This window comes from Anguilla rostrata, chromosome 8 (genome assembly GCF_018555375.3).
Source record: "Anguilla rostrata isolate EN2019 chromosome 8, ASM1855537v3, whole genome shotgun sequence".
In the NCBI taxonomy this organism is placed as follows: Eukaryota; Metazoa; Chordata; class Actinopteri; order Anguilliformes; family Anguillidae; genus Anguilla; species Anguilla rostrata.
In genome coordinates, this window is record NC_057940.1 from 29,553,622 (window position 1) to 29,574,285 (window position 20,664).

The 20,664-nt window shown below is 44.7% G+C and overlaps 1 protein-coding gene across 1 annotated transcript in view; it reads right to left on the reverse strand.

Moving 5' to 3' along the window:
- The window catches only part of dlgap3 (discs, large (Drosophila) homolog-associated protein 3), a 119,247-nt gene that overhangs the window by 52,023 nt on the left and 46,560 nt on the right, over nucleotides 1–20,664 (reverse strand). The gene's annotated exons all lie outside the window — the stretch shown is intronic.

The following is a 20,664-nucleotide window of genomic DNA, read 5'->3' on the forward strand; positions in this document are numbered from 1 at the left end:
GGAAACCACACAACAACGATGGATGACGACGTTATTTTCAAGGGGGGAAATAATTCCTTATAATTTTGCTTCACACTTCAAAATCAGATGAATGACTTGACACGAAGCATGAAAAAATGACGACCTATGAACCAATAAAATAGTGACATTTTTCTGTATGTATGCCATTTTGTGCATTGGATGAAAATTTAAAATAAAACTAAGCAAACATTTCCTGTCATAGATTATCCATATTGCGTGTTGCTTGGTAATAAAGCTGATACATGCAGTAATATACATGTGTCAGTCATTTTACTGGAAGGCGCTTCCTTTTCAGCCAAGCAAATCACATCTAGCTACAAAGTGCACAGTACTCTTTGTACTGTACTCATTTACATTTTTATCTATTCACTTTCATTCATTTGCATTTCAAAATGATTTTAAGGTTACAATATGCCCCTCACATAAAATAAAAAAATACTCTAGCATCCCCCCATTTGAAAGTCCAAGAACAAAAAATAAAATACATAATTCACAAATACATCTTGCTAATAATGTACAATACATACAATAAAATATCTTCAATAAATTATGGACAATGTTTGATATTTACTACTGACAACACGTATTCTTCTGAAATTAAATTATTTCTATTTAAAATACCTTTCTATTAAAATTTTTTGAATCTAACAGATTTGACGTTGCTTATTAAGTTAAATAACAACATAGAAAATAACAATATAGTAGCCCTGGCAATTTTTAATATAAATTACGCCATTGGGGAATTGGCTGGCATGGATACCAACACATTCGTAAAAGCTGTTTGTCATGCCATTTCTCATATTATGTCACAGAGAGAGAGAGAAACAGAGAGACAGACAGAGACAGAGAGAGAGAGAGCCCTGATTGACAATTTAGTTAATTAAACCTATCCTTTTCATCTTTTACTAAAGCAGGCGGCAGCATTACCTATTTTGCCTGACATACTACTGTGTGTGTGCGTGCGTGCGTGTGTGTGTGTGTGCATGCGCGTGTGAGTGTGTGTGCGTGCGTGCGTGTGTATATATGTGTGTGTGTGCGTGTGTGTGCGTGTGCGTGTGTGTGTGTGAGTGCTCACGCACTAAGGCCAGCACCACATTAATATTGCATTCATTTCCTATGATCTGTCTTTGCCAGCACGTTGATTATTCATGGCAGAGGGTACAGTTGGCAGGGCCACAAGACCTTGCTCCAGCATTAAAATATAAATAAAGCAGCAGTAATACGTATCTCTTTCTATTCCTTCTGCATTTTATATGTTAATTCTTTGCTGTTCAACCACAGTGGCCTTTTTCCCACTGGCAGGGCGAGACACTTTAATCTGGACACAACCCAGCAGATATTCACTTAATGGGATTCCACAGAAGGATTTTACAGAGGAAGCTCATAAAACTTCAAACTGTGGTGCTTTTGAATTATTACATATCTGCCTTAATTCTGTTTACAATAATCAAAGTTATTATGCAGCTTTGCAGAGGACCAGCCACACAGTGGTAAAGAACACAGTGAGGAACCAGTTCTCAGCTACTCTGATGAGGATGTGACTCTTTAGTGCCCGGCCTGGCCTGTTGTGCACAAGCGGCCATCTGTAACTGTGAATACTCATTAAGAGAGCACAGCCTTAGGGTAGTGGTTTTGAATGCTGACTTCACAGACGTGGTTCCAGGCACACGCTGCATATATTTTATGTTCATGCTCCAGTGTTTTTCCTCAAATAAGGTTTGATTGATCTGAACATATGCATTTAACTTTGGCAGTTATCTCCACTGAGTTCATAAATTGCTTGTGAACATTTACAAGTAAAGGGCTTTAACAGTTGTGTGCGTGTGTGTGTGTGTGTGTGTGTGTGTGTGTGTGCATGAGCGGGTGTGTGTGCGTGTGCGTATGTGATGTCTCCTACTTAAAGACCTCTTCTGAGAGAAGAAGCATACTGGTCTGAGACTGTCTCTCTCCTCGTGAGAGAGTTCAGATATAATGCAGACTACACACCTTGCCTCTCTTTAACAGAGAGTGTACATGTGTGGGAAGTTTAACGGCATTTTCATGGCTTTTCAGACAAGAACAGTATTTTCACTGGACAAGGTCACTGAATGCATCTGAAAAAGCAGCCTCAAATAATTGAATCAGCTGTGCAATAAACGGTCCTATTACTTAAACTAGTTACTTGAAAACCTAATTTATCTAATTCAGTTAAAGTAAATATGAACTAAATATCAACTGCTCACAAATGAACAGATATACTGTATATTAGCTTTTTAGAGTAAACACCCTTCTAATTACACATTCTTCACAAAGGGCAATCAGGAGGAACTGTCAATTGATGCAAAACATGGTATTTTATTAAACTACCAGCCACCAGGAATAAATACATTATAAAAACAGCATGCAAACTATACCCCAAGGAGTATGGTTGACAGAATCTAGATTAGAACACAGAATGCACAGTATGACTAGCAGACTGTCATATCCAACTGAGACATGCGTCCTTGGAGACATCTTCATGACATAAAGGTCTCTCATGCAAAACAACAATAATTGTGCTTAGGAGGATTTCAGCTATCACAATACATTCCCAATTTATATTTCTCCTCCTGATGCATTTTGTTCCTTTGTTCAGTTTAAATGAGTGTCCTGGAAAGGGCGTGGCAGGTACTTCCTGATATCAAGGGCAAGATGTAGGCTAAGGATAGGGACTGGCCGGGTCAGAGTTTATCTAAGAGTCACAGTCTCTAAGGGGAGTGACTGCCCAGGTCAGGGTTTATCTAAGTGTCACAGTCTCTAAGGGGAGTGACTGCCCAGGTCAGGGTTTATCTAAGAGTCACAGTCTCTGAGGGGAGTGACTGCCCAGGTCAGGGTTTATCTAAGTGTCACAGTCTCTAATGGGAGTGACTGCCCAGGTCAGGGTTTATCTAAGTGTCACAGTCTCTAAGGGGAGTGACTGCCCAGGTCAGGGTTTATCTAAGAGTCACAGTCTCTAAGGGGAGTGACTGCCCAGGTCAGGGTTTATCTAAGTGTCACAGTCTCTAAGGGGAGTGACTGCCCAGGTCAGGGTTTATCTAAGTGTCACAGTCTCTAAGGGGAGTGACTGCCCAGGTCAGGGTTTATCTAAGTGTCACAGTCTCTAAGGGGAGTGACTGCCCAGGTCAGGGTTTATCTAAGAGTCACAGTCTCTAAGGGGAGTGACTGCCCAGGTCAGGGTTTATCTAAGTGTCACAGTCTCTAAGGGGCGTGACTGCCCAGGTCAGGGTTTATCTAAGTGTCACAGTCTCTAAGGGGAGTGACTGCCCAGGTCAGGGTTTATCTAAGAGTCACAGTCTCTGAGGGGAGTGACTGCCCAGGTCAGGGTTTATCTAAGTGTCACAGTCTCTAAGGGGAGTGACTGCCCAGGTCAGGGTTTATCTAAGTGTCACAGTCTCTAAGGGGAGTGACTGCCCAGGTCAGGGTTTATCTAAGAGTCACAGTCTCTAAGGGGAGTGACTGCCCAGGTCAGGGTTTATCTAAGAGTCACAGTCTCTGAGGGATGATCTTAGCATTGCAGTCACTGAGGCAGTGCCCATGTCAGGGAAGGTCTATGTGTGACAGTCTGTGAGGGCATTGACCGCTTAGGTCAGGGATAATTTCAACCTTGACAGTTTGACAGCTTCTGCAGAGACAGGTCTGATCTGATTGTAGATGACCATTAGGACTGGATGTCAAATCCAGTCACTGTGACCTGTGGTGCTAGGTACTACAGTAAAATCTTCCCCCAGAACTGACTTCACTGAGTAGGCACTGTTTCAATGCTGCACATCCTGGGCATGCAAAGCCGCATCTAGAGCTTATTACCAGAAGGCAGTTTCAAATCCTAAAATCCAGGACACAAAATAATTAGGGAAAAAACTAACTAAATAAATCAATAAAAATCGCCTGCATATAAATTGCAGTACGGAAGTGCATACTAGGTAGTAAATGCCAATATTCTGCCCATATGTACGGCGGATGTTTTTATTGGAGCAATGCAGGTATGCCGTTTGTGCGACAGCGTTGTCCGAATAACCTTCTAAACCCAGCATTTACGACCGGCTGTGCCGGCTGCCGTTTCCCCGACGCCGCCCCGATGTTGGCCCGCGGCCCAGAAGGCATTGGGAGCGAGCGAGCGGCGCTCCACCTGAACGTCCCTGTCGCAGTGCGGTGGGGTTCTGGTGGGCCCGCTTCCCCCTCTGCTCCACAGGCAGGGCTGCTTCCACAGCCCGGGGGACACTGCCATCGGGGTCACGGACCTACGCAACACCGCGGCAGGTTTTTATGCTAATGGAATCAATACCTCTCTAATCAGATCTCTGCAGTTATTAAGACATTGCAGGGGATTTAATCAGGGAGAAATTATACAGCGAGCTTCTTTATTCAAACGATAATCATTGCCGTCTGCCTCTAACTGAACTAGGAGGGTGCGTTACCTCAGATTCAAATGATATTGAATAAAAGGCAATCGGGTGCTGAGTGAACAATCCACATCCGAGTCATGTGTGTGCTTATAAAACCACACAGTGCTCTCATAAACATGCATGGTGGACATTCGTATCCATACTGACACCCAGAGCTTACATTTTACACTTCATCCAGTGCTGGGTACTTTCTCAAGCACCTTGCTCAAGGGCAGACCAATAGAGTCTCGTGTTCCCTCAACTCAAAAAATGGTAATTAAGCTGCCATTAATGTAAGAACAGAACTCGGAGCACCTCTGTGAATGAGCCAGCTCACCAAGCCTCATTTTGCTTACAGATTTTAGAAATGCACTTTTTCATTCTTTTCCAATAACCTGGATATTCAACCTCCTTTCTCCTCAGGGCTGGGTTTACCACCAAGGGTAGGGGAACCGCTGAATTAATCAGAGTAATTCTTCAGCAGAAAGAAACGACAAAAAAAACACTGAGCTTTAAGTACTTCTGCCCCTACCAGTCACAAAACTCAACCCTGAGATAAAGTACTTCATTTTCAGGACAACAGTTTCATCCCTCCATCAGAATGAATTCCCTTGCACCGAGAGAGGAAGATAAAACAGCCAAATGGGATCCTTATGAGGAACACACTGCTGGGTCACAGAAAATGCACGCACACACACTCACACACACACAGGCGCACACACACACACACACACACACACACACACACACACAGGCGCACACTCACACACACACACGACTGCCCGTCCTGTGATGAAAACCCTCGCCAGCCACAGACAGGCTTCCATTCTCTCCAGTGTCAGCAAGCCATTGAGAAACAGAAGCAGTGCAGCCCCACTGAAGGGTGCAGCAGCTCAGCTTCACAGAAACGGTACGCAGGCACCGTGGCGGTGTGTGACTGAGCAGGGAAATGAGGGGAGAGAGGCTGATGCAGTGAAAACTGCTTTTACTCAGACGAGGTTCCGGCGGGGGTGGCAGCCGAACTGTAGTCATAATGCCGTCCCTGCTGCAATGTCCTAGAGCCCCCTCTCCACAACTGGAAAATGTCCCCACAGTGCCCAGTAGCACTCTCCCTTCCCCAAGCCCCATCTCATACACTCAACTTTCCTGTCAAACATAATTTGAATATTTAATAAGGTAATTTTCTCCTTCACTGAAAATTCCCTGCCATTTCTTTTTTGTCACAGCCTTTTTCAAAACCATTTTGCTGTGCTGTGGTTCAGGCGATGATATCCAAAACAGATTTTTCAAAGTGTATTTTACTTGTTCTATCCATATCTTTATTACTTTCCTTTGCAAAATGTGACAGCAAGTCTGTGTATGTCTGTGCGTGTGTGTGAATGTGTGTGTACGTGTGTGTGTGTGCAGACACATTCAGCTATATGACATATATATAATTCTTTTGAAAATCTGACTGCACCCAGATGTGAACCTACATGTTTAAATGTGCACCTGTGAATATATTTTTGCCTGGGTGAAAATGGGCACTGGATGTAAAGGCATGTGACTGCATGCATAATTACTGGTGTGTGTTTATGTACTTAGCGCGTGTGTGATAATGTGTAGGTGTGAATATGTGTATTTGTGCACATGCACAAAATGTGCATAATGTGCACATGCGTAGTACCTGTGCGTGTGCACCTGAGCAGATGTTTGTGTATGCACGTGACCCGTGTATGCTCATCTCCCCATTGCAAACTGCACTGTGATTCTCTCTTGGCACTGAAGTCAGAGAGAAACATCACAGTCACTGTGTGTACACTCGAGTCCAAACCTGGGGATCATCAATATTTCATACCCAGTCTGTCGCGTATGCCAGTCCAGTTCTCTCTCTCTCTCTCTCTCCCTCTCATAGTCTCTATTGTGCATACCCAACTCCCCGCTTTGCAGTCCTGATAGTCCTTGGGCTCACATTAAACACTTATGAGTATTCCATGGGGAGCTGGGGGTGGTGGTAGTGAAGTACATAAGGATTACTCATTTTCCACTCAAAAAAAGCTTTAATATGGCTGTTCTCTCAGCACCAAATATTGTCTCTCTAAATGATGGGCTAATAACCCAAACATGAATGCTACTGTAGGCAGTGGGGCATTCGGGGCAGATGTGCATGGTACAGACGACACAAAGACCAGTGTCAGCTATCGCCACGGTGAAGTGTCACAAAAAGAGGGAGGTCGTCAGTCAGCAAGGTCTCCCCCACTTATCATCACTCAATAGCAACTCCCTGATTCCAGCAATGGGATGGACCTACAGTTCTATCCACACTGAGGAAGAGATTTAGGCCACCACAAGAGTTGAGGGTATTTTCACGACCTCATTTCAAGGTCGGCACCCACCACTAGCAATCATAAATGACCCCAAAAATAGCATTTGCTACTGTCTTACCCTACCAATCACCCCTTTTACTGTTAAATTTGAACCATGTATACACCCCATCCCCCCACACACACAAACACACACACCTACACACACACACACACACACACAACTCTGACTTGTGCGAAGTGGCGTTTGAGATATCTCCGCCAAAAAACGACATCCAACCTCTTGCCCTCACTTCCAGCACTCATAGTCCAATCAGCAGCATGTCACAAGGGCTGCATAAGATGCGAAATTTCATCACTGCACCAGCGGAACACGATTGCTCTTTGCCAATCAGAAGCATGCACACTACGTATTTTGATCAAGGGAACAGCCTGGTATTTTAATGCCCAGCCCTGTGGGCAGTGACACTTCCTCTCCTGACCTCCTCTGGTCGTCGCTGCCATTGGGAAGCGGTTCCAATAGAAGAAGGAGCGCCTCAACAACCCATCAGTGGACAGCAGCGGTGATGCTGATTGGCAGTTGGCTGGCAGGAGGTGTGGTGCAGGATGATTGTGCTGTCCAGTAGGGAACATGTCACTTCAGTAAATCATCTTCAGAGTAAATACCCTGTGCCCTGGGAACAGTGCCAACCTGGACTGGAGCCCAGCAACACCTCTGCCCATGTCACTCACTGCAAACAAGCAAGCAGCTCTTAAGCCCTATGTGTGTGGGTGTGCATATGCATTTGTGTGTGAGCGTGTGTGCGCGCGCGCGCGCGTGTGTGTGCGTGCGTGTTTGTGCGTGTGTGTCCGTATATGTATGTGTCTGAACGTGTGTGTACTTGTGTGCAGTGGACCAAGATATAAACAGTGCCCTTCATGGAACAATAGGTGTGGGAGCTCCAATAACTGGCCAGAAGGCCAGGTAGCAAGGGCCAATCACAGCCTGTTCAACACAGATTCTGTGTAGCGATTCTCAGAGCTTCAGACATGTGTTCCACCTTTTCAGTTTTTTTTTTTTCTCCTTTCATTTCCCTTTTCCTTTCTGTTGATAATGATGCTCATTTATTTCACAATAGGAATGCAGCAGTCTGACTCTAATTTGTTGATGGTGTATGTAAGTCCTTGCTCATGTTCACAACTTCTAAGATGATTGCAGCAAAGAAAACCAGTGAAGATAAAACACAGCCATTGCTTTCTCTGTCTCTAACTTACCTTCTGTTCTTTCCGGGTCACAAGCCTACATATGAGAAATAACAAATGAAGCCTCCTTTTATTCATTTTGTTCATGTTTTGAGGCTCGAGGTGTGCTATCGAGCATTATGTTAATGTCTGTTTCCAAGTAATAAAATGTAAATTGCACATATGATTTCCAAGCCAATTTGCCTGCGCTTACAACATCTCAAATAGAATTAGTGCAACTGAGCAGCACTCTGGGCAATCATCAGACACAAAACAACAAATCATGGCACAGACTACAGATAAGTCACTGGCGCGCGCTATTCTCATGATCTCGTCTCCTGATGACCAAAAAATATTACAAAGACCTGAGAGATGGTCTCAGTGTGCTTACATAGATCAATAAACCTAGAAATACAGTTTAAACTTATCCAGTCTATTGCTTCAACTGTTTACTCTACCTTACTATTTATAAGTCCATTCGACTCATAACTCCAGTCATGACTACCATCAGATATTTATCTTTCTCACACAAAAAAGCAGTGTAGTGATGGTCATCTTTCACTCTAATACATGTTGAGAGTAGTATGTGAAATCCCACCATAAAAAATATCCTGTACAGTGAAAAAGCATTGCTGACATCACAAAACTCCTTCAAACCCACTCAGTTAACTGTCAAATCAGAAGACTCCCAGGTTAGGTGTCTATGAGAAACCAGTCCTGCAGTGCCCATTGCTGCCTCAGATCTCTGATCCATCAATGACTTTAAGCTTTCTATGTGCAACCAACTTATGGTTTTTGAAAGCTAAAAAAGGGAAACCCAGAAAACCTATAGAATGGTGAATAAGGTAGTCTGTCTCTGGCATTAATAATTCTGGCCTTCTTCAGCGACACAGCATGCAGGGTATTATTTAATGTTGGGTACAAGGGGGCGTGCCAAATTCAACCATTTATTCAGTACTTTGAAATTGTATTTGTGGTTCCACAAGTCCTTCTGCCAAAAGTAGAACAACCGTTTAAATAAATGTATTTTTTCTTTCTCTTTCATAAAAGAAATGATGAGATTTGTAAAAATTATGTCTCCAAAAGATCAATCCAGTTGTGGCATGGGAGGATGGAAAAGACGTGGCCTAAATTAAACGAGCTTATGCTCAGTAGAGGAGCCCCTCTCCTTATTGAGTTTTATTGGCAAATTTCCACCTCCCACCCTAACCTGGTTAATCCATTCAATTCAATCAATTGCTAATTACTGCAGGGAAGGAAGTTTATTTATCTTCAAATGCGTAGCCTGGCCTCTCACTCAAACCCATCTGTCCCTGGTTGTGCCGAACGAATTCAACGTGAAAATCCATCAAACGCCTAGGAGAAGAATGGTTGACTATTGTTCACAGATTTTTACATTCGCACATGTTTGCGAGGTTAAATGCAGATTAAGGATCTTGAGAATGGCCTGCTCGATTAAACACTTTCTTCAGTATCTTTGCATAAGAAGAAGTCTGATCACAAAACCCTCAGACTTGCAAGGTGAATGAAGTCAAGGAAGTGTACAAGGTTCTGAGGTTCTCCTGAGACAGTCAGGGGTTTGCATGCATTAACATCTACTTTACACAAACAATTACCTTCATACAATGAAACCTAATGCCGCTCTGCTTTTCATAAATGCAAGAACAATGAGCATTTATGGAGAGAAGGATAATCCATATCACTGCAGATGGCTTAAGCAGGAAAAAAAAGAAAAGAAAATCGCACTGAACAAATGTGTTCCTTACTTTGCCTGAGCTAATTGTTATGCTGCAAAAAATGCACTTCTTTGTAGTTATAAATCCACAATGTAACTGTAAGAAAATGTTATCAACTGATGGGAAACTGGGTAAGGCTGAGCTCTTAGGCACATAAGGTCTCTATGCTATTACAAAAATTCACAGAGCGCAGGGAGGATTAGGAAGGGGCTCTGAGGTCCACATCCCTGCACCCGTGGCTCAGCGGACACGCCGGTGGAGGCCGCGCGGCTGTGGCGGGCCAGTGGAGCCCTGCACTGGGCTGCGGCTCCTGGCCGCTCCTCCCGCTCGCTCTCGAAACGGAGTGCAGCTGGACTGCTACCGTCTCTTCATGCTATCAGCCTGATGGGTGCAGAGCTCCTGAGGTGTAGCTGGGACACTGTAGAGGTGTTGGTGTGGATTCAATAGGTATAGGGTAGGGGGAGGGTAAGGAGCTTTTGTGTTCCCAACCTGAATTAAGTTGAAGTCCAGGTTTATTCAAAATTTAAATGCAGTGTGTAGTACCAAAAAACATGAGCAAGAATAAGCAAGAATAAACTAGAGCTCTGTTGGCAGATTGCCTGGGAGGACACAGTGCATAGCGTCAGTACACACCCCAGCGACTGACCCACAATGAGAATTAAACATTTATGCCCATTGGTTGGGGGTTAGCACCGAGGAAGCACAAGATGTCCTTAGATTTGTTGCCAGAAAGCATTAGGTGCAGGGCTGCATTGTCCAGATCTGCAGTGGCCCATGATTTCATTATGTACTGGGCATGCACTAGGCATTTGAACGGAGCTACATGATATTGACTGTCCAACTCTGGTTAGTAGATGTCAGCACAGCAGGGACCTGGGATACAAGCTTTATCGATACATTCAATACCGGCAGCGTGGGTGGCTTGGTAATAGATTTGGGCCTGTCAGGGCAATGTCATTACACCTCCACGGTGCATCACGGAAGGCACCCCAAAAAGGCACTAGCTGTCAGCACAGAACAAGGTCCTGTTAACCACCCAAACCTCCCAGTTTAACCCTTTAAGGTGTTTATGATTAGAAGGTTCTTACCTGAACATTCTAATGCTGGTGCAACAATTACTACTGGTAATTGAAAGCAGTTGAGTTCTAGAACACTGACTTAGAATTTTGAAAAAGTTCCAAATAACCTGCTTTTCAAAGGATACGGTTTTTGCCAACCATGGTTGTGAATGCTGAACACTGGAGCACCATAATATATAATTTTGCAGTCATGTCCTAGTATGTCAGCACATGCAATCGGTTAAATGGCAATGCAAAGACTTCATTCACTTGGCAGTTGTGCAGTAGCTGTGATCCAATCACAAGAAAGGATTTTTAAAAAGAAAACTATATTACTGGTGTCAATGAACAAAATAATACCTGGTTTTAATTCATCACAATTATGTGTGTGTCTGTGTGTGTGCGTATGTACCACTGTGTGTGTATGTGTGTCTGTTTGTGCGTGTGTGTGTTCCAAAAACATAAAATCACTGACTGGCATGATTTGCCTGAATCCCATAATCTAATTGTTTCTCCAAGAGGAAAACTCAGAGATTAGGAGGTCTGGTAATTACGCAGTGCAGGCTGGCGTCTACAGCAGGAGGTCACAGAAACGCGCCGCTGCGACGAGCAAACAGCGAGGAGCGAGGGAAATGGGAGGAAAGAGGGAGAGAAAGGGACGCGGGAGCGAGCTGGGCCGAGAGGCTGAAGGGGAAGAGTCTTTCTTCTCTCTAATTACCCAATGAGCGCGTCTCTCCTGCCATGATCGCTGCTGCTAACGGGTGGAACGCTAATGGAGAGACAGAGACACAAGATGAAATGAGCGTCATTACAGCAGGTTGATTAGTCTCTCCTGTCTGACCCAGCCCTCTGAAATTCCATAATGGTGTCAGTGGTCATCATTAGTATATATCTTCAATGCAAAAAACAGAAAACGCTACGGATGCTTACAGATGGACTGAATTACAGCAGTTTTTAGAGCTGCTCAACAACGTGTTGACATTGCTCGAATAGCAGGGCTCGTTTATGTATCAGGTGCCCGATGTGATGATGTCACAGCCCTTGAGAGAGGGCCTCTGATGCAGGATTCCTGGATGTTTTGTCAAATAGGACTGAACTCTCCTCCTGGAAAGTGTGAGACAGCTTGAAAGGTCATATATTTGAAGCAGAGTCCAGGCTGACAGAGGATGAATGGTCTCTCCTCGTCACCATAGTTTCTCATGTTTTTAAGAGTGTACGTAAGGACGCCGGTGCATGCAAGGGTACAGTTTGACCTCTGTGGCAGGTTCACCTATTCCTACCAAGTCAAATCAATCCAGGCAGTCAGAGAACAGGCAGCATCATGACAAAGCACAACCAAGGGACACCCTAGCCAACCCCTCCCACCTATCCCCCTTCCCTTCCCATGCTCAAAGGGTCAAGGACATACACAAGGCCTGGCATGAAGTCACGAGTGTAGGAAGACATCTGCGATCATAACTCACTCGAGATTGGACCGCCAAGAGAAAATCTATCACCCATGCAAACATTTCTGCAGGTGTTAGGACAAAGGGACGATGTCAGAGCAGAGGAAAGGGTGTGGCGGGGTGCCTATGGAAACAGGGGTCACGGGATGAGACTCGCCCTCCACCACCTGGTGCGAGGAGAGCAGTCTCCCGCCTCCGACAGTGACGTCCTTGGCGGTAAGCGCTTCTTCATAGCGGGATTCCAACAGCAACACAGGCCGCTGTGTTCACCGCGGTCATGCAGCGACGGGTCACTGAGGACCCCGCAAACCCTTTCCTTAGCTCCTTAGCGACGCTTCCCTGATAGCGGACGTTAGGAGTACGAATTGGTTTCGCGCTGGTTCTCTTCCACCAGGGCAGCACCGGGCACGATTTTCAAAGCGGCATGCGCCCAGAATGAAGGAGGGGTACAACCCAGAGGGCGGGGTGGGGGGGGGGGTGGGGGGTGGGAGGGGAGGGCTGATGCCTGTGTCTCTCTGACATGAAAGACCCGCTCTTCCCCGGAGATGCTGGGAGAGGGAAGGAGAGCGTGGCAGCACCTGAGGTTACTTATATATCATCTTCCTGTCATATCCTGTGGCACAGTCACTTCCACCCCTCACCCCCCGAGCTCTCCGCGGTGAAGAGGTTCGGTGCCCTTATTTCCTCTGGTGGAAGGAAGAGAAAAAGAAGAGAAATAGCCTTCATGGGGCTTGCGATGTCTCCGCAGAGAACAGCAAAGTGCTGAGAGAGGAGTATTAATTAAAGAAGGCCTCACACCTGACAGCCCTGCTCTTCACGGCTGGAAACGGTATAAAAGCTGGTGTTCTTTCATTTAATATCACAAAATGGAGGATGGTGAGCCTGGATCAACTAATGCACATGTGCAGTGCTGTAAATGCAGTTGCTTAAAAGGTGTCCTTTCTGCGCACTCGCATGTGCTAGTATCCGGTAGCTCTTCACCCCTCCCTCACCGTACTCAGAACAACTTGTTCCTGTACTCATTTCAGCTCAAGTTCTGAAATCCTGAGCCCATTGAGAGAACACTGATTAAATTACCTGTGGAAGACATAAGAGTAGTATGTGCATAGGTGCGTCACCAGCAGGTTTGAGAAGATGTGGTGTGTGTCTGTTGTATGTGTATATCTGAGCATGTGCGTCTGTATATGTGATCCTATGCATGTGTATGTATGTGTTTGTATGTGTGTATATCTGAGGATGTGCGTTTGTTTGTGTATGTGATCCTATGCGTGTGTCTGCATGTGTGTGTGAGTGTATGTGTGTGTGTGTGCATGTGAGTGTGAGTGTGTGTGTGTGTGTGTGAGTGTGTGTGCGCGTGAGTGTGTGTGTGTCTGAGAGTGTGTGAGTGTGTGTGTGTGTGTGTGTGTGTGTGTGGAGCACAGAGGGAACTTGCTGTGCTGGCACTATTCACTCAGCCTGCTCTGACATGTCCTTGTTATCTTCTTCTCAAACCCTGTTAACATGCCAGCTACAATCTGGTACAATCTGCCTTGGTTTTTGGAATGCCTGATTCCTGTCTCATTAGCCTGTCTGATAAATGGTATCCTGAAAGCCTCACACACTCACAGCAATATCATGAGACTTCCTCAATTGTGTGGTTATAAAAACTGGAATTCCTAATGAAGACTTGTTTACACAAGACATCCTGAGATTTGCAAATACAAATTGATCCATTTGACATAAATGCTCATGACCACATCTATTATGCTTGAATGAATGAATGAATGACTGCATACATGAACTGCAAATCCGTTAAGAGCTCTTAAAAAAAACCAAAAAACTAAAGCAAACAAAGATCGACCTCCAACGATTCTCTCTTTGCGTCGTATGCTAAAACAGACCGGCAGCATCTGCCAGGGGTACTGCTGAAAAACCTGCACACCTCCGAGTCCCTCTGGCCCACCCCCCACCCCCACAACCAGTGACGTGGGTCGGCTTGAAAACACGGAAAGCTTTCCAAGTGTGCAGTCGACATACATATTTCATGAGCCCCCATACACCCGAGCTCCCCGTTCCATACTGTAAATGACAAACACATGTTTGTGCCAGCGTGATCCCACCTTAACTCTCGCCGTACCGCTTCCTCTAGGAAAAATCAGCGGCTCTGTCTTTAAGTGGGAAAAATCACCTCTTTCATTTTTCAGCTGATTGGGAGCTTGTGCGAGAATTAGAGCGCGATGTGAAGATGACGTCCTCTGAGAATTGGGCCTAGCATGGCTCGCCTGACATGTAAATCCCATTACATTAAGTATCAGTGCTTGATGCGAGCCTGTGGCGAGGACGTTAATGGGGGCTGGTAGGGTTGGGGGGGGGGAGGGGGCTACAGGATGAGGTGAGGGCTGTTGGCCTTGAGGGCAGTGGGGGGGATGAGAGAGAGAGAGAGAGAGAGAGACAGAGAGAGAGAGTGAGAAAGAAAGTCAGAGAGAGAGAGAGACAGCGAAAGAAAGTCAGAGAGAGAGAGAGAGAGAGCGAGAGAGAGAGTCAGAGAGAGGGAGCGCTGGGGGGTCCCAGAGTATCAATGTATAAAGGAGAGAAAAAATTCAACTGCTTGGCGCTTCCTCATGTGACACGCGCCGGTATAAACAGACAGTGTGAGACTGGGAGCCTTGCAAGTCACTATGAATACGAGAGAAAAACACTTGCAAAATGCTCAGATTGTCTTTCTTCAGAAAAAGGAAAAAAAACATAGTTTTGCTTGTTCAAGTAAAACAAGTCAAGTTGTCATGCCAGTAAAGGATCCTTAGAAGCGAGCGAGGGAAGAGGAGACGGGGAAAAGGGAGAATGACATACTCCCAAATTCACAGGCAGCGTAACAGCCAAAAGCAGACAGCGACAGCGGCCCAGCCTAACTCCGCTAATTCCCTCCCGTCCTTAGGAATGCTCACACACGTACGCGTAAATACACATCCAGCGCTCTGACAGAGGACAGAGACAAACTGCAGCCTTTGTTGCCAGACGAACTGCGCCTGTGCGCCGCATTAGGCCAGCACAGCTTCTCAGAAGGATTTCAACCTTTCCAAAAACGCATGGCTAATTGCAAGAGGAGTGGGGGGGGAAAAAACACGATGATAGCTATCCTCCACGGTTTGGCGAGAGCTTGAGTGGGTACATATCGCGCCGAAGGTAATATCGGAAAATCAAAGGGCCTCTTTGATGATTTAGCTTTCCGTAGTGATTACAGGGACAGAGACCACTGAAGATGTTAATCAAAATCCATGAACTATCTCACAAGAAATACTGAATGAAGATGTCTTTTTCTGTCTGCTGAACCAAGAGTAAGTTAAACTGCTTTTAACTGGGGAACGTGCAATGACATGGGGTGCATTATACCAGATATTAATTCATAATTTAATGTATTAATGCTGATTATGGAAGTACTTCAAAGGGCATGGGCAATTTGTCTGTGACTGCATGTGTGTGGGGGGAGAGGGCTTAGTGGTACTGGTGGGGCGGTGGGGAGATGGTGTGGGGGGACTGGAGTATCAGAGGACCGGCTTGGGGTAAGAAAATATCTGCATTTGAGTTATTGTGTAACCATGGTGAAATCCTACTGCAGGTGGCCCCAGCCCCATCTCTCTCTCTCTCTCTCTCTCTTCCTCACTATCTCTCTTTCCCTCTCTCTCTCTCTCTCTCTCTATCTCTTTCTATCTCTGTTTCCCTCTCTCTCTCATAATAAATAATCTGATATAAATGGTGTACTCCCTTCACCTTTCTCTGATTGTCTACCCTGTCACATGCATGCACAGAGATAAGCTATCCTTAGGTTCCTTTTTTCTAGTAATGGTGTATTGGGTCCAACCAGGCTCCAATGAGAATTAGTGCCAGTCTGTATGTATCCGTGAAAGATGGAGATATCAGGCAAGGTGTTTTGTTTGTTCAGTTTTTTTGACCCAGATTCACTAGTGCTTAATATCACAGGCTCGGCATGAACTTTCTATGGTTCATTCTCTTAATCACTCCATTCAGCAAATTACTATCTAAGTACCATTTCCCAAGGGTTAGACAGTCAGTGATTAAAAAAGAACTGGCCCACCAGGACTAGCACATTGTGTGCTTAGCCGCCACTGTGTGAAATGCCAGTAGACAAATTTGATTTGCTATAGGTTCAGAATGGCGGTACTAATTGAGAGTGCATTATAATTTCATAATTTATCAGCTAGATTGCTAGTGAATCTGTTTTCAACACCCAGTATTTCTCCTGAAAATGTGCATGTTATAAAATTAGTGTGTGTGTGTGCGCGTGCGTGCGTGTGTGCGTGCATGTGAAGTTCAGAAAGTGTCAATAAGACAACCCAAAGTAATGGCCGTTCTTCAACTGAGAAAGATGTCTGCAGTGTTAATTGGAAATGCCACTCTTTTTGACTTACAAACTTGGCATAACCATGTCAGAAATAGCCCACAGGCTTGTTTTTATCACCCCCTAATGAGGGCACTGGTAATTATTAAGTTTCCCCTGGTGAAATATATCTTAAGTGAAAGTACTTACTGTGCACTAAAGTGATCATTAGCCATGGATCTTAATGGAAACAATAATTTGGAACAGATCGTAGCAGTCATTCCTCACACAATGTACCCCACCAAAGTTAGATGACAGTTCGATGCCTAATCAATGTCGGTCATAGAGGTCGATACAACGTCGATTAGAGGGGCAGAAATGAAAGGCTTTTTTTATGTTGGTAATTTGATGAGCAGCTTCCTTCTCTTATGCAATCCAGTTTTTTTTTTTTTTTGTTTTTTTTTAATAATGCACACCTTCCAAATATACTAAGGTATGTATGCACATGCTGACTTCATATTACCAATAGCACAAAAAAAAAAATAAATAAAATAAATAATAATAATTTAAGCATTTTATTATTTGTGTGTAAATGATTGGGTGACTAAACCTACACACTGGCACAGCACCCCTGTTTCTCTCTTTCCTCTGGATGTCTCCCACACCTATGCCATTTATTTGCTTGGAAAAAATATCTGCAGTAAGTGAGAGCAGAGACCTCCCAAAGCAGTAAATCAGCTTTAGCCAAATGTAGCAGCGGCAGAACGTGTCAGTAAATATTAATCAACAAACATAAACTGGCGTTACTATACAAAAAAAGTAACACCTGCATAAATATCTTGTTCCGAAGTTTGGGAAAAGAGTTAATGGGTGACAGTCTCCTTATTATAAAAGATGGATAATGAAAGTAGACGAGAAACAATTAAAGCTCCTTTAATTGAAACTTCCTATCGAGTGAGGATGAGAGTTATGCATGCATATGAATAGAGTGGGAAGAGGGGAAAAATATTCAGAGGGAAGAGTTAAGTATAGATAATCACACCCTACATCATTCACACCTGGAGAAACATCTCCCTGACTGCAACTCCAGAGAGCGAGCAAAGAGAGAAACAGAGAGAGCAAGCGGAAGAAATGCAGTAGGAACCCATTCAACACAAGAGCAGTGCTATCACGATACAATCTCAATCTGTGACTCAGCTGGTCTGTTTGTAGCTCTATATTTTCAGGGTCTTATGTTTACGCTTTGCAAATAGGTACCAATGTAATCATATGCCGAAAAAAAGCGAGAGAGCAGAAGTTGAATTGCAGAGAGGGGTGGAGAAGGGGAGAGACTGCTGAGGGGCCAGGTCTCGGGCATGTAAAAGCTTCACCAGTGTTACTTCTCTCCTCACTCCTCCTCCCATGGGGCCGTGACTCACAGATAGCTAAGATTTCCTGCGTTTCTGAGTCGGGACTCTGGGACTCGGGTTTTAAATTGAGGAACAGCCTTGCTCAAGGTGGTTTGTAAAGCCCAGACATATGCACCCCCTACCCGCTCCGTCCTCCACCACAATCTAAACTATGATGAAATCGCTCTCCAACAATCTTCTGCTCTTTAAAGACTCCTCATTGATATTTCTATCACCATCCGCAGTCCTTATCTTTTTCTGAAGATTTTTAAAAAGTAGCCCAATCTTGAGCTTTTTAAAGAAGACGAATTAAAGTCCTTTCGTGAAAAAAATACGGAAATAGCACAGTTTGATAACTGAGTAATGCAGTCAAATTTCACCATCGATTAAAAGCATGGAGATGTGAGCAGGCACTCAATTACCTTGCGCACTCATGCATGAAGCTCCATAAAGCAGGACTGCTGATCCTCTGTGAGCTTAGCGACAACGCTACAAAATCACCGGCAGGGGTGTCGCCATAGACGGCGACGATTCAAGCGGCCAATTCATCACTTTGAATGCTAATGGCGCATCTTAGCGGCTGTAGAAGCACTAATATCGCCACAGATTTGAATAATGTGCATTCAGAGTCATTTAGAATGTATGAAAGCACTTGACTGCAATATTTTACCTTACAGAAACAAATGGTTGCTAGGATACTTGCTATGGGTTATACGCCGATAACAAGTGGTATGTTGTACTGATGATGAAAAATATTCAACGGGATTGCGAATGCAATGCATTAATTATGCTGTAAGATGACAATGTTTTTGTAAATTGTCTATTTTTTTCTGCTCGGTTGCTTGCATCATTCCGTGCTAAATGCCACGGAATCAAATTACAATAAATCACTATTTGCAAACACCAAACCAAATGCAATATTGCGGCCTCAGAGATAAGTATAGAATTACTGACTGTTCACACCCATAAGTGCGGAGAGGAAAGGCAGGCTTCCAAGCTGCTTGTCAGAAGATGAGTTTGGTGCGGGAGGCAACACCGGAGCGGACATGTGACGTGATGCGTGGCGACGTGGCCCAGCCTGCCACAGCTGTTACCCTATAAAAGCCTGCTATGAGAGAGTCGACCTAGTGCGCTGCTCCCCGAAGTGCACCTGCAGCTAATCTAGCCCCAATCCCCAACCCCCCTCCCCACATCACCCTCAAACCCTATTATGTTCCAATCCACAGCAATCACACACACCGGTACACATACACAGCTTGGGTCAGAGAGAACGTGAAGCAAAGGTGTCTAATGGAGTTTAACGGGGGCCCCCCCCAGTGCTGGCAGAGATGGACAGTTGGACAGAGTTCGGAAAACTCGTCTGTGATTGCTCTCGGTGTTGCCTCCTCGCCTGGGTAATGTAATGAATGTGCTGTTTGTTCAGGGCGGATTAAAAAGGAAGAGTTTCTTCGCAGCACATTTGTTTTTCCCTCTCCCGCGCTCGTCTCTCACTGTCCCCGTGTGATGCCTCGCCTTGGTAAAGCTCTGCGATAAATCAAGCCAACTGCTTAAGGACATCAACTTCATACTGCTGTCCTCTCTCAATCAAGGCTGTCACCGTGCGTTAGGGAACAGAGCACTTAAACACACACACCCAGACAAAGACACACACACACAAACACACACACACACACACACACACACCCAGACAAAGACAGACACACACACACACCCAGACAAAGACACACACACACACACACACACACACAGACAAGACAAACACACACACACACACACACACACACACCCAGACAAAGACACACACACACACACACACACACACACACACCCAGACAAAGACAAACACACACACACACACACACACACACACACCCAGACAAAGACAAACACACACACACACACACACACACACACACACCCAGACAAAGACAGACACACACACACACACACACAGACCCACACTCAAACAGTACATGGATAGCTACATAAATAAGCATGCATGCATGCACACACACGTGCATACACACTACGTATGTCATGATGACAGATGTTTGAATTCATTGGATTGTTTCACCCCTTTAATGAGAATTCAAGCTGCAGACTAGTTTTTTTCTAATCTATCCAAAATTATGAGCATCTGCTTACACAACATTTCTTGAAATTCAATGATTTCATTCTGGAAAAAACATCAAACAAACATGTATCGCTTCCTCTCTCTCTGAACATCCCTTTTCTGTAGCCTGAGGTTCCCAATCTTTTATAGTTTATACTATTATAGTATTATTATTATAATATTATATTGTGTATAGGAAATAAATGTGTTTTTTGAAATCCCTGTAATCTGGGGTTCAGACATTATGGACCATTTCTACACCACAGATCCGTTGTCATTTCTGCGCAGCGATTCGCCAGCTAAACACACTGATTGCCTGGCGCTCTTTTGCATTCTGGGTAATAATTGAAGATGCATCCCCCTCAGATGTGACTCATCACAACTGGTGCAGGTCTTAAAACCCCTTTGAGGTAAAATGAGGCAAAACACACAAAAAAGGCACAGAAAACAGATTGAGCGAGGCCACCTCCCCGAAGCTTCCTCCGTTTGCTTATGAAACTCATCCTTCTCCTGCACAGCACACCCACACATATACATACACACACACCCACGCAAACACACACACACCCACACATGCACACACACACACACACCCACACATGCACACACACACACACACACACACACACACACACACACCCACGCAAACACACACCCACACAAA